Here is a 15,338-nt window from a genome sequence, read left to right on the forward strand (position 1 = left end):
GATTAGATAGATAGATAGATAATACACTACATAAAACAAAGACAGATAGACAGATATGCTTTTCAATTTGTTCCTCATTACTGTCTTTGAGAAGCTTGTTGCTGCTCGTTTTGTCCCTAATCCATACTACAGATCTGAGCCACGTTCTTACAAAATGCCTTACACTGGAGCAGAATATATATATATAGGTTTATTATTTTTTCAATTATCTTAAACACATTTTTCCCAAATTATCTGAGAAATTAGGCCCAAACAACTCAGCTGCGTCCACAAAGAGAAGGCAGCAGATCAGCTGCACCGCAGAGCTGTTAAGTCCTGCACACACTTAGCATGAAACCAACTGGATTATCAGCAATGAATTGGTTTGCCACCTGTCATGGCATGCATTATGTCATCCTTAATTTCTTGTTCTCCCTAAACACTCATCGTTCACACTGAGCAGAGCTCCAAAATGCTTCACTTCATGAGGACAATACAAGCCACTGGGTCACCCTGCCTTCAGGGGCTCCAGCAGACCCGGGCACTGTGCGTGTTCTCTTTGGAGTTATTCTGCTGATCTGACAATCAAATGCTTTTCAAATTTCGCCCATACATATTTCTTATATGTAAATAATAACAATTTGCATAAAGAGGCCTTAGCTGAGCAAAAATATGTAAACATCTGTTATCACTCAGCATATCTGGAGCTAATATTAGAACCTGGGGCTAACCACAGAATTTCCAAATTTTGTGCTGCGTGAGTTAAACTGCACAATGTAGACAAGCCTTTTAAAGCTTTGAGTCAACCCTCTCCATATACATTAAAGTACACCTTTATATGGAGCAGCGCGTATCTGTCCATTTAGACAGTAAGGCTGCGCATGTGGTGTCATTCAGTCCACACCATACATCTGCTGGTCTGTTATGCACATTCACCACACGCAGCCATGTGAATTGGTTAACTGGTCACCAGTATGACAACATTTGCAAAATTGGAAATCTCAGTCTTAATCAGTTTATTATTTTTATATACACTTTTTCCCAAGACTCCGTTTAATCCCCCAATCACAAACAGAACTGATTGCTCCTGTGTGAGTGAAAATGCCCTGAAATGAATTGGCGTCTGCTTGTGAGCTGTTGCTGGCAGGATAGACTGTGCGTTTTTGGAAAAAAAAAGCAGCTTTGGTAATCAGCTGGACTGATTAATGTATTAAGTGGCATTAACCATTTTTATTCACATTTATTTATTTGGATTCTGTAAAATGGTAAATTTCACCCAGGGACAAATAATGTGCTGTGAACACTGGAGGGAGCCACTGAGCACCAAACCCTAAGTCACATGTTCAAATAAATGGATTTTTATTCTCCAAGACACCTTTAAATGCTCTTTACGAACCGTGCCACACAGCACTGCTTCACAAAGTGAAAAAAAAAATCATCCTCATTCTTTTCTCCCATTCCACTCCTCTTCATCCAAACAAGTGCCCTCCAATTCTACCTGTGTGATGTGAGGCGGCAGGCAGGAATGCTTCCATTGTCAGGACAATGTCTGAAGGGAAGTGCTTCCAGGTCACGGGAGGGTTCTCAAAGTAGGAACGCTCATACCCTGCAACTCCACCAGGCAGTAGCCATGGATCCCAGCAGGGCCGTCCCACAGGACTATGATTCCCAGCATACCATGTGGGCAGATATATGGAAGCAGCAATACAGAAGTGGGTAGGGTACCTACGGGGTAGGTATACACTCCAGAACAGTTATTTCCCATGGACCTACCATTATTGTGGCCTCCCACAAGGGTCTTGTCTCCATTCTTCAAGGAACACCAGTCCACTTATGTCATCTATCTATCTATCTATCTATCTATCTATCTATCTATCTATCTATCTATCTATCTATCTATCTATCTATCTATCTATCTATCTAATCCTACCGACTTTATCTATCTATCTATCTATCTATCTATCTATCTATCTATCTATCTATCTATCTATCTATCTATTATAAGTACATTTCCAACAATAAGTTTTGTCATTCCACTCCCACATTACTAAGAACAGCTTTAAGGACTCAAGTCTGCTGTCTGTCTCGGCTCTGCTTTCCTTTTCTGTTCGTCTCTGATGTTCACAAGTCCTGCCGGGATTGTTTTATTGATCTGTTAGATCATCAGACTGTTGAGCTTTCAACTGCTTCCATTTTCTTTGCGATGTCAATTGGCTACCTATGTTTAGAAACAACTGAATTTTGGGCACAGACGGCAAACTAATTTTGCAGTTTGGAATATCGCGTGCACCTAGCAGGACAGGGCGTAAGAGAGAGGGACTAGTATTACGTCAAAGATGATTTTGTGGCTGTAGCCATGGCCAGGAGGAGCGGGCATCAGGTGTCCGCTCAGAGGGTCTTAACTTTTAACCACGATGCTCTCCAGGTAGTGGGTCAGCAGTGGTGGCCAAGTTACTGCCGACTCCTCCAAGCTTCTACTTTGTAGTTGTTGTCCCCTCTCTCTCGTGCTCTAATTTATGATTTAGGGACATCGATGGTGTGATCACATATTCTGGTATCATCCAGAATTATCAGGATAAATATGTTTTGTAAAGTAGCAGAAGAGAATGTGGAATTTGTTATATTTTGGCATGAGTAGTTTCAGTGGTTGTATTAAGTATTTGATTGTGTTTACGAGGCTAATGTGACTACATTAAGTAAAGGCCCTTCGATTGTGATTGGGCCTGAGCAGTGAGAAAATGAAGATGTCAGGTTCATTTTGCGATAGTACCGTCTTGTAAAAAGTCAAGGACGACACATGTAGGGCTTAAACGTCACACAGTTAAGGGTAATTTTCATTCATCTTTCTTGCCTAAGTTTTTGTTCAACAAACTGAATATTTAGATGAGACACGAACTGAAGTATGAAAGTGAAGAAATATTTTTAGAGGGGCAGGCTAAGTAAGGTAATGGATGCGTTGCATATCGGTTAGAATATGCAGCCAACCGATTTGAGGATCGTAGGCAAATGAGTCTCAGCGGTTAGCTGCCTCTCAACAGAAACACCTGCTGGGTGCCACGCCGCGACCTTTTTACTTTCTGTTCAAGCCAGAAGACTCCATCATTGTTTTTTCACTTGACCTTTTGTAGATAGAGATATATGTGACGATATTAGAAGTGATTAGTAAGAGACTGTAGGAATGTAAAACACATTTGTTCTCTGCTTTGGCACTGTTAAAACATGTGACGTCAACTCGGCCTAAGCGTAAAGGCCCATAATGGCAGATTCCACTTTACAGTTGACAAGCATAACTTCATAGCGGGGTCAGCCGTGGAACTGACCCTATGAAATCCTGACTGTCAGCTAGGAGGAACTGAAACAACAGGTTATATTACACACTGAGAGGAGGCCAAAGATGATAAGCAGGCATTTGAAGGAGGCCAGGAGAACAAGGACTGAGCAGTGTGTGAAGTGCTGCAAAGAGAAGAGGAGGGTAGTCGATGTGTAACCCTAACACCTACCCCTAAAGACAACGTCACATTAAAAATAAACTCACCGGACAAAAAAAAAAAAGTAGTCACCCCGGTTAAATTTGATCTAGTAGTGCGTAACTTCCTGTTTACCCTCCACACAACAGACTTCCAGCAAGATAAACACGCTTGGCATCTACAGAAATTTTCAGATGGCTCATCCGTCATAAGGAAGAGGAGGATGCGCTGATAGTACGTTGCCGCACCCACCATACAATGAACCACCTTGGGACCTGACTCCAGCGGGTGACACCTCAACACCACACTGGAACAGTGGGAGGTTTTCTTATGGTAGCTAGAGTGCCAATTCTGCCACCAACCCTTCAGTTTTCCCTGCAAGATGGAAGAGCTTGATGAAGATTCACATCATACCCAGGACAGAGTAATTGCAAGTTAAGAGCCCAACGGAGTAGAGTCACTTCTAGCGTTTACGGGATTCGAACTGGCAACCTTCCGATGGCCAGCGCAGATCCCTAGCCACCAGAGCCACCACTCCGCCCGTCAAAAGGCTGCATTAATAATGGAGATGAGTCAGAGTACAGGAACGATGTGGAGAACTTCATCTCTGCAGGGCAGCGACAACAACTTGCAACTCAACATCAGTAAAAATAGAGGTGGTGGTGGACTTCTGACAAGCCAAGAAGCCTCCGCGACCAGTCACCATTCATGGGGAGGACTTGGGAGGAAATGGTGCAGAGCGACAAGTACCTGGGCACTCACAGGAATGACAAACATGGTGGCGCTGGACAACAAGGGCCAGAGCAGACTGGACTTGCTAAGGAGACTCGTGGGTTTTTAATGTGGGTGGCAAACTTGTGGAAATGTTCTACCAGTCCATAGCAGCCACTGTGGCGTTCTATGCTGCAGTCTCCTAGGGAAGCAACTTAAGCTCAAAAGAAGCACAAGGTCTGAACAAACAAGAAACCTGACTGGTCTGACAACACAAGAAGGGCCAGAGCAGAGTGGAACTGCTAAGGAGACTCAGATCTTTTGATGTGTGCAGTGAATTGATGGATATGTTCTACCAGTCCATAGTAGCCACTGTGGTGGTCTACGCTGTAGTCTCCTGGGAAAGTAACTTGAGCTCAAAAGACACACAATGTCTGAACAAACTTATCAGGAAAGCCTGAACCATCACTGGGCCAACCATGGACACACTGGAAGCTGTGGATGGAGGCAAAATTGAATGCCATCATGAAAAATCTCCTCCATCTCCTCCAGGAGGTGCCCTCTTGGAGCATTTCTAGCCAGCATGGTTTGCTAAGGGCCAGTTTATACTTCACGCTCAGAAAGCGTATGTGCATGCATCATGACTGCCACACGTTCCCAGTGTTCTTTTGACGCGTCCTCTGAACATGTCCTTGGAAATTAACGGGACGCATGAGCAAGTTGCAGTTCCAGCAAAGATGCGGATTGTGTGTGTGTTCGAGTTTTGGTGATAGTAGGTTTGCAGCTCCAACAGGATCAATCTGCGTGCTTCGATGTTTGATGAATGGTTTGTTGCGGTGAAGCAACTCATCAAACTTAAATGCTGACATGCAAATGTCGTTATGGTGCTGTTCTTCATCTATTTCTCGGATAGCGTCGCTTATTCCCCATCGTAATGACGCAATATATTTAAAGGTATCACATGCTCTCTCGACATTCTGGGTCGCTGTTGCCATCTTTTTTTTGCACCTTCGCAACAACATCAGAATAAAAATAATTTTTATTTTTAATGTCTTTCTTGCCTCAACTCACAATAGAGTAAAATCATCGTGATGATTACTTGCACTGACACCTGGTGGAATCCTCCAGATTTGCTTAAAGTACGTGCGTAAGTATAGACAGTACACTCCATACATAGCAGCAGCATCCTCATGTTTATGCATCATGTAGCATTAAGTATATTCCCAGCCTAAGAAGTGCCTCTGGGGGTCTTTTCTGCCCACTTCTCTCAGGCGATGTACTTGTTAAGTTTATTTTTATTTATTTATTTACTTATTGATTGAATGGCTGTATTCTTTGTCCTGTGGATCTGTATTCTTGTTATTTTATGCTTCTGAATTTCCCCTTGGGATTAATGAAGTTTATCTAATCTAATCTATTCCTTTGTGGGACTGAAAGGTAGCTGCAATTCTGTCTGGCATGGACGCCAGCACTTTACGAATGTAGCTGATATCAGTTTTCATCTACTCTTTCAGCACCAAATTGTGCAGTATGGCCGGACTGCTTTCACTCATATCTTCAAATAGTCCTACAGATTTTCCATGGGATTTAAATCTGGGGATTTTTCCAGGCTTCAGAATGTTCTTCTTTCCCATCACATGCAGTTTAGCTACTGGGGTAGCCATTCTGTGTTTACAGTTGAGATGAAGCCTAAAATATAACACTATTTGTTCCAATGCTGCTGTTACACAACTCGAAAGGTTTGTAAGTAATCAACAACAGTTGGGACACCTGTAGGAATTGTATGATGTCACAATGTGTGATACATGGAGACAGTCCCTATTTGTGAGCAACACCTTTCGACTGCAATTCTGGTGACAACTAGCAGTTGATTATGTCATACAACACTACTAGAAACATCTATCCATCCATCCATCCATCCATCCTTACTTGCTCAGGTTCAGGTTCAAGCTAAGCTGAGCCTGTTATGTTGTGATACCTTACAATATCACACACTATAAGTTATTCATATTGTATTTTTGACTGCTATCCCAAACAAACAAATCCAAAATCTCATTTTGCAAAGGGAAGGAGAGCTGTTTAAAATGAATGAAGGTGTCCTCGTTCCTAATTCTGTCCGTCCTCGTCATACCCAATGCAGATCTCCGCATCTTTAATTCTGCCACCTCCAGCTCTGTCTAATGCATTCTGCTCAGTGACACCGTTTCCAACCCATATGACATAGTTGGTCTCACTACCGTCCTGTAGACCTTCCCTTTCACTCTTGCAGATACTCATCTGTCACAAATCATTCGTCATACACCACTGCTAGAAATATCCATCTATCCATCTATCTATCCATGAATTGGTATGCTTTGAGAGACCCACAAAGTTGGCAATTTCCTGCACAATAAGCTCTTATTGCGAATCATTCACTTTTGCTATGTGACCCATTTTTCAAGGAGACAACCCAACCCCCATGGCACACCACTACTTCTTCACTGTACAAACTACGTAGCACACGATTTGGTGTTCATACTTGGGTACCTCTTACATGGGTGGCGACTAATTTTTTGACTGGTGAGATTAACAATAATTAATTATATTTATATAGTGTGCTTCTCACCTACTCAAACTGCTATTATGACCATAGTCAATGGGGAACCACTTCAACCACTGCCAATGTGTAGCATCCACCTGGATGATGCCAGCCGTTTATGCTCCAGTATGAATACCACACATTAGCTATAGTTGCTGAAATGTTATGAGAGGTAGTTAGTCAATAAGGAACTGATTAGGGGGCTTGAATTGACAAGGGCATGGTAGGCAATTTAGCCACAATATCAGGAAACACCTCACTCTCTTTGTAAGATGTTCCACTGATCTTTTATGACCACGGGTAGTCGGGACCTCAGTTTTACATGTCATCCAAAGCATGGTGGTGATTTTCACAACATGGCGTCCCCATCACTGTAGTGGGGCATTGGAATCCACACACAGGGTAACCCCTTTCCTGAAGGCCTCACCAACACCTCTTCCAGCAGCATTCCAAGCTTTTCCTAGATGGTGTCCCATCCAAGTACTGGCCGTGCCCAAACATGCTCAGCCTTTGTTGGATTACACGATTCTGAAGTGTAGGTGGAAAAATTTCTATCCAAAGGGGATTTTAAGCTTGACGACAGCAGTTGCTGATCTCGTTGCTGCAGTATGTCGGATTACAAGGGTAGAAACTGCAGGGTATGCCTGTTATGGTCAAGCCAGGGTTGCTACTTGGCTCCTGTTTAAAGTGCTTCTTTTTATCTTCTTTGTTCTTGTTTCTAATTATTTATTATTTTCTATACTTCCTGATAATATTGTTCTGTTCATTTATTTTTGTCTAATTAAGTATTTTCTCTTAATTTTATTCTATTTGGTTTCTACATATGTTAAACTGTTCTCTTATGTTTCTTGTATTTTGTAGGTGGATTCCCCAAGGGGAGGGCCACCCATTCATAACAGTAAAGGGACCGCCTCCATCCTCTGAAAAGCAAGCTGGGAATTAAAGTCCAGTGCGGTTCATTTCATTTAAGTGTGCTCTGTTGTTTGGTGGATATTGTAAGTATTTTGCTCCTTTTTTCTTTTTTGAATTCTGATAATTGGCTTTTGACTTTTTTGCTCTGGATTTCGGTTTCTCCTATGGATTGTGATTTATGGAATATTGTTTGCTTTGGATTGTCTTTTTCAGACCCTTTTATTTTTTCTTAATGAAACTTCTCTTTTATGAAAATCATTTGTGTCCCTGTTCTAGCTGGAGTTTTCATGGTTCTTCCTTTGGTGAGACATATTTCAACCCTTTTAAACTCTTATTTTAAATTTAAAAGTCTAACTTCCTTAGTACTAGTCGAGCTTTATATATATATATATATATATATATATATATATATATATATATATATATATAGAGAGAGAGAGAGAGAGAGAGAGAGAGAGAGAGAGAGATATAAAGATATATATATATATAAATAAAGAGAGAGAGATTTGAGAGTTATGTATTTTTCTCCATTTTGATTATTATTTAGTTTTTATGTGTAAGAATTTGTTGTGGGAGGTTCTCCAACAGGCGGGGCCACCTGTCCATCTCCCTCTAGAGACCACCCCCACCTCTATAAAAGCTGAGGAGACAGGCACTTGAGTGCGGTACATCGTATGCACTTGGTGTTGGTGCAGTTTGCTTGTATTTTTGCTTATTGTTATGATTGGTTTACTGGATTTTTGACTTTCTTGCTCTGTTTTTTCACCACACTGTATATTAGGTCTCTGTTTGTTTCTGAATTGCTCTTTTATAGTCCATTTCTTTCTTTCTTCAAAGAAATCTTTCATTTATGAAGGTTCCTTTTCATATCTTTGCCAAAGGTTTACAGTCTTCCCTTCTCTAGTTGGGACATTTAAGAATTTTATTTGAGCTTGAATTTAGAAGTGCATTTTGGTGTCAGCTGAAGCCAGCTAGTCTTGGTGGAACTCAGGCTGCTGTCGTGTGCACCACTTCTGTGCAGACTGGTGGAGATTCAGGCCTACTTTCCTGACTAGTTTGGAGGCCTCACATCACTTTGGCTTATCGAGTGAGTGGATGGCTACAGCCTTGGAGTGAGATTTCTTTTGTGGACTATTTTGGAGGTGTCACCCTTTTGTTATTTTGTTCTGCCAGAGCAATCATAATAATGCTGAATTAGATGCCTGTGTAGTGACTTTCCAGCCAAGCTTAACATTTCCAGAGTATCGCAAGCTCACCCTTTTTTCTGACAACAACCAACAGTATACTGCCCAACAGACCTGGTGACCTAGTAAAGGTTTTACAAGTATGCCAAGTTCAGCCGCAATCTCAGCCCTTTTTTGTTTTATCCATTCTATTGTGGAATATAAAACATGCAACATCACACAGACAAATCTCTCTTATGTTTGTTGGCTCCAAAACTCCCTCTTTCTTAATTCTTTGTAGCTTCATTATATTTATTACTCTCCCGCTAATTGGTTGTTGCTCTCTCACTTGTACATACTGTAAGCCTACCCATACAGTTTAAGATGTTTGATTTTGTTGGGGCGAGTCACAGAATCGTTAGACTGAGCTGCTGGGGATTTCACACTACATGACTAGCAGTCACATGAAGATTCTGTGACTGCCTCCGACTCACTAAGGTTACTCACAATCAATGAAGTCTGTGACTGGAAATCGCTGGAAAACTTGTGCAATGTGTCATGGCCTTAAACTGCTATTAACAGCGACAGCAACTGCTATTGGGCCTCTCCAGCTCCCTGTGATGCCCCACACCACCATAAGCCGGCACACGATTATACCATGAGCATCTTTTAGTTCATCACTGAGTGCCAGTGAGGAAAGGAGGGACACTGTGGAGTAGTGCAAAACAAATAACATCATTATTTTGTTCGGTACCAAACAATTGTAAGATCGTGTAGTTCTTCACACAATGAGCAATCAAAGTCGAAAAGTGGAACATTTAAAGGTAAAAAGTACACCGCACTGCATCACTCTTCATAGCCACCTCCCTGGTGCCCCATGCCATGAACTGCATTGAAGCAATGATCTCTCCCGTGAAGTCACAATCACTTTGAACCAATAAGGTTTGGGAGGGTCCCAAACACACCATACTTTGTACTACATCACCCTTCATAGCTGCCCACCCTGGTGTGCTTTGAAGCAATATGGTGAGGTCCAAAAACTCCTGAACATGCCTCACTTCACACTACATCTGCAGAGTATTGAAACAACAATCTCCTCCGTCAAGTCCAGAGTGTGTCGCTCAAAAAGGTGAGGGGGACCCACGTGAACTCCTGACTGTGCCACGCCATGCATCGCATCAAAGCAATATCCCCCCATGAATTCCCAATTGCTTTAAAGCAATAAGGTGGGCTGGGGGGGGATCCCCATGAATCCGCAAATGCACCTCACTCTGCGCTGCATCACATCACTCATCTTTGCACATCTCATATGTTACCGTTCCTGTTGCGAGGTGGGAACGCAACACATAAAAGTGGCCAGAGACCATCAGTGGCCAAGGGCCCAGATCACACTCGTTGATTCCTGAAAGAAAGTTCTAGTGGTTGGAAAGCCCCTAATGTTGCTGTTGGTTTTCTTGGTTTATTATTTGAGATGTTGCCCATCATTTTTGTGTCCTCCCAACTAAATGGTTATGACAAGTCAGTGGCCATGTCTATAAGACGAAGAGCACGCTTACATTCAGCTAAAACAGACTTCTGGGCTTTTTCATCATTTTCATTTGACTGCCATCAGATACAGAGCGGCCATAAATTTGCTTGTACTTTTTAAATAGTGCAGCGTTTCCTTTCTATATGTCCGTATAAATTTTAATTAATCCCTGATAGATTTAACTCACACCTGTTCATGTCCTCTATTCTACTCTTCAACACGCAATGACTTGGTCTCCACTGACTTAATAATAGCTTGATGTTCCAAGGCAGGTCGGTATCTAACGTTGTCAGGTCCCATTGGTGCAGAATTTCAGGGGACACAGCATTTATTTAAAATTCAGCAAGCAACCCAAAAACATAACCTCCTATTTCTGGATGGACGCTAAATGGATAACAGCACAGTGTGGCCTTGTCACTACCTGGTTGCTCGGCTTTAAATCTTTTTGTATTTGTGTGGTAATGGGAGTTGAAGGTGGGCAGTTTGTTATCTCGAATATACGAGGGGCGTTCAAATATAAACAGGGATTTATGAGCTATGCTTTACTTATTGAATACAATGAAATGACTTACACACTATTTTTCTATGTAGTCTCCTGCCACTGCAATCCACTTGTTCCAGCGTTCAGGAAGCTTTTTAATCCCAGAAGTCTTGACTGCAGGTTGACCTGTTCTTGCACAGCGTTAATAACCTCCTTATTTCTTCCCTCCTAAAAATTCCTCAAGTGGACCGACCTTTGTCGATTTTTCACAAAGCGTTCGACTCAGTTGATCGAGCTGCCCTGTGGGACATCCTGAGGGTTCGTGGGATCCCCTCGAGGTTGCTGGATATCATGGCCGGCCTGTAACCCGGTACTGTGAGTGCTGTGCAGAGTTGAAGTAGAACCTCTGCGTTTTTCCCAGTTGATTCTGGGGTCTGTCAGGGGTCTGTTCTGCTCCTACTCTGTTCAATGCTTGTACGGACTGGGTTTTGGGCAAAGTCGTGGAGTCCAGCGGCTGTGGGGCATCTGTTGGTGAAGAAAGATTCACGGATCTTGACTTTGCTGACAATGCTGTGATCTTCGCGGAGTCAATGGAGGCTCTGATTGGGGTGCTCGAGAGACCAAGAGAGGAGTCTGAGTGTCTGGGCTTGCGAGGGTCCTGATACAAACCAAGAGCCAGGTCTTTAATGACCTCTTGGGCACAGCAGTGTGTCTGTCTGAGGAGAAAGTGTCGACTTCGTCATTGAGAGGTTTACTTACCTTGGCAGTGACATTCATGTCTCTGGTGACTCTTCCTATGAAGTCAGTAGACGGATTGGGAGAGCATGGGGGGTCATGAGGCCGTTGGAAATTGGTGTGTGGCACTCCCGATATCTCTGCAAAAGGACGAAGGTTCAAGTCTTTAGAGTCCTGGTGCTATAAGGTTGTGAGACATGGACGCTATCCAGTGACCTGAGATGAAGGCTGGACTCCTTTGGTACTGTGTCTCTCTGGAAAATCCTTAGGTACGGTTGGTTTGACTTTGTGTTGCTCATGGCGTCCCGAATGAGGCACATGACCTGTATTCTGAGGGAGCGTCAGTTACGGCTCTGTGGCCATGTGGCGCGTTTCCCCGAGGGTTATCCGGCTCTTAAGATCCTCATTGTTGGGGACCCGAGTGGCTGGACCAGACCAAGGGGTCACCCATGTAACACCTGGCTGCAGCAGATAGAGGGTCATTTCCGGAGGGTGGGACTGGACCGTGTGTCTGCCCTGGGGGGTTGCCAACCGGGACCCTGAGTTGTTTTGTTGTATAGTGGGTGCAGCAACACACTGTACCAGTGCATGCACCCCAACTTGACTTGACTTGGACCGAAGAGATGATAGTCAATCTCTGAATGACTTGCACCAATCATACACTCTAGACCAGGGGTCACCAGTTCCTGTCATGGAGGACCACCGTGGCTGCAGGTTTTCATTCTAACCCTTTTCTTAATTAGTGACCTGTTTTTGCTGCTAATTAGCTTATTTTGAATTAATTTTCATTGACTTGTTCTTGAAGACTCAGACCCCTTTTCCTTAATTAGCAGCCAAATAATCATGTGATACAAAATGAGGCAAAACAACTGGTGTCCATCATACAATATCTGAAAATAAAGAAATGTGAAGGTCTCAGGAATGTTGATCTGCTCAGGTACATAAATAATTTAACAGAAAAGAGAAAATCAGCAATTTCAGAAATGTCTGCTAATGTATGTACCACAAGAGCAGCAACAAGTCATGAAATTAAAGAACGGGTTTAATTAACGACGAGCCTCGGCGCCTAATTAAGCAACTGCTTGGAGTGAAATTGGTTGCAGTTTGAGGCCCTGACTTTATTTAGTCTTCAGTTGGCTCACTCGCTTCACATTTCATTTCTGTTTGGGTGCCATTTAAGGAAAGAAATGAAGCAAATCAGAGGAACGATTTAGAAGTTCAGGGGAACAACTCTTAAAAATCAAGTCAACTGAAGTGAATGGAAAAGGAGTTAATTAGCCACAAAAATGTTCACCAAGTAAGAAAAGGGTTAGAATGAAAAGCTGTAGCCACTGCGGCCCTCCAGGACCAGAGTTGGGGACCCTCTGCTCTATGATACTGTTAGCCCAGGGTTGTCCAACTCCAATCCTGGAGGGTCGCGGTGGCTACAGGTTTTCATTCTCACCCTTTTCTTAATCAGTGGCCTGTTTTTGCTGCTAATTAACGTCCTTTGAATTAATTTTAATTGATTTGCCCTTGAAGACTTGAGCCCCATAATTATCTGCTAAACAATAATGAGATATAAAACAGGACCACCAAAATGTGACCATCATACAATATCTGAAAATAAAGAAAGATGGAGGCCTCAGGAATGCTGATCTGCCATCTTTGCGTAAAACAAATTAACAGAAAAGAGAAAATCAACAACAAGCTGTGGAATTAAAGAGCGGGTTTAATTAACGATGAGACTCAGGGCCTAATTAAGCAACTGGTTGGAGTTTGAGGCCCTGACTTAGCTGGTTTTCTGTTGGCTCCCTCGCTTCACATTTCATTTCTGTTTGGGTGCCATTTAAGGAAAGAAATGAAGCAATTCAGAGGAACGATGAAGAAATACAGGGGAACAAATCTTAAAGAAGCAATTCAATTAAAATGAATTCACAAGAAGTTAATTAGCAGCACAAACGGGGCAGTGATTGAAAAAAAGGGTTAGAATGAAAACCTGCAGCCACGGTGGTCCTCCAAGACCGGACTTGACGACCCCTGGTCTAGACTAAGAGCGAGAGAGAGAGAGACACTCATCCCAAAAACAGTTTTTTAAGTCTCGAATAAATCTGAGATGGGATGACTCCTTCATTTGTCAAAAATTGAATGATAATGTGCTGCGCGACACTACTGTGTACCTCCTGCTCCGACATGTTGATTACAACTGACAGAAAGAGCAGCTACTGTAGCACTACTAACGACAAGTTATGTGTGTGTTTGTCCGATGAGTCAGGTCTACCTCGCACTCTTTATAAGAACAGAGCCGGAAAATTCCTGTTTATAATTGAACACCCCTCGTACTTCACCCTTTTCAAGTCATCAATTTAACTTCTGTCGCCGTGACACCAAATGTGTGGCATTCCTTGAGCAATGTTTGCCCACGGACACGTGCCCCGAATAACAAGACGGAACAAATCTGTAAGGAGATCGGGAGACGGTATATGACCCCAAGACATAGCGAAAGTCAATACTGGCATTTCGGGAAATCACACCTCACGGCTCGAACTTATGAAATGTCGCAGGGTAGGAAAACGGTCTTAACTGGCTCGAATATTTCACAGCTTGCTCCTTCTCACAGGGGTAACTGCATTTTACCAATTTTTCCTAATTTAGGAAACCACTCCTAACTTCTCCAGGATTTGGTAGAGCTTCTGTGCTGTCTTAACTCATTAGAAGATGGCGTTCAGGCAGAAATTGTTATGCACATTCCAGGAAAGGAAAAACGACGGACTCATAAAAAGCTATCGATTTGACAGAAATAGAATCATATTCGCCACGTGAACGTTCCACCTAAGTGAAGAAGCCATGCCATGTCAGATGATTTGGGTATTTCACATCCAGCCACTTGTTGAATTTTGCAATAACTTGGAATGGCCTTACAATGCATGAAAGTAATATGCGAGATTTATACTTTTACCCATGATTCCTTTTGAGGTATTGTTAAAACAAAACAACATTCATGCATTTTGCTGGTTTTCCTGGCGGTGTTGGTGTGATTGACGGTATTCAACGCCCCAAGTGTGGATGGGTACACGTATGTGAATTGCAAACGATTAGCACAGTACAGTTCATTCTCGTTATCCATACGGGTTACGTTCCTGAAAACCCTGGGGTGCTGTAAACTCGTGACATGACTCATTGTGAAAGGTGAACTCCTGCTCCTCGCCAGGACTTGGTGTAGGACGCTTCATAACTTCTTCTCATGTCCTACTCTGAGGTAGGAGACATTCTTATCCTAGTCAGACTTTTGCTGCAGTTCCTGCAAGTTTTTCTGAGATGTTTGATAAATACGGACACAGATGTTCACCATGATATTGTTGACATGATCAATGAAGTGCCAAGAATGTATCTCCCAAAGAAATTACTTTCAACACAATAAACTGTGAATTTTGTATTTTGCCTGGTTTCACACCACTATCTTATCCTCCGGTTGGATTCTGTTTACTCAGTGAATACAGTTGGAAACGTAAGGGAAAGAATGACAGTGACAAGGTGCCATTGTGGGATTCCGGGCTTAGGCAGGATGCCTTTTGCTGTTGTTTCCAGTAGTTGCTTGTTTTGCTCACTGTTTCTTCTGTGCTTAGTGCTGAACTACATATGATTATGAGCTCTGACAGATAGGGGACGCTCTCGCTCCCTTGAACCCCTGTCCACGACTCCAGACACCAAGTAAAAGTCCAAAATTCGACTTTATTAAATCGCCACAGTGCACAAAGCACCCTCTCCTCCACTATATTCATAAACCAATACACTAATCACAATA

The 15,338-nt window shown here is 42.7% G+C and overlaps 1 long non-coding RNA gene across 1 annotated transcript in view; it reads left to right on the plus strand.

Moving 5' to 3' along the window:
* LOC120516696 overlaps positions 1-7,724 on the plus strand; it is an 87,629-nt gene extending 79,905 nt beyond the window's left edge. The window contains exon 3 of the long non-coding RNA XR_005630889.1: positions 7,597-7,724. This is a non-coding gene — a long non-coding RNA (uncharacterized LOC120516696). The remainder of the gene's footprint in view (positions 1-7,596) is intronic.
* Positions 7,725-15,338: the final 7,614 nt, after the last annotated feature.

This window comes from Polypterus senegalus, chromosome 16 (genome assembly GCF_016835505.1).
Source record: "Polypterus senegalus isolate Bchr_013 chromosome 16, ASM1683550v1, whole genome shotgun sequence".
NCBI classification, from domain to species: domain Eukaryota; kingdom Metazoa; phylum Chordata; class Cladistia; order Polypteriformes; family Polypteridae; genus Polypterus; species Polypterus senegalus.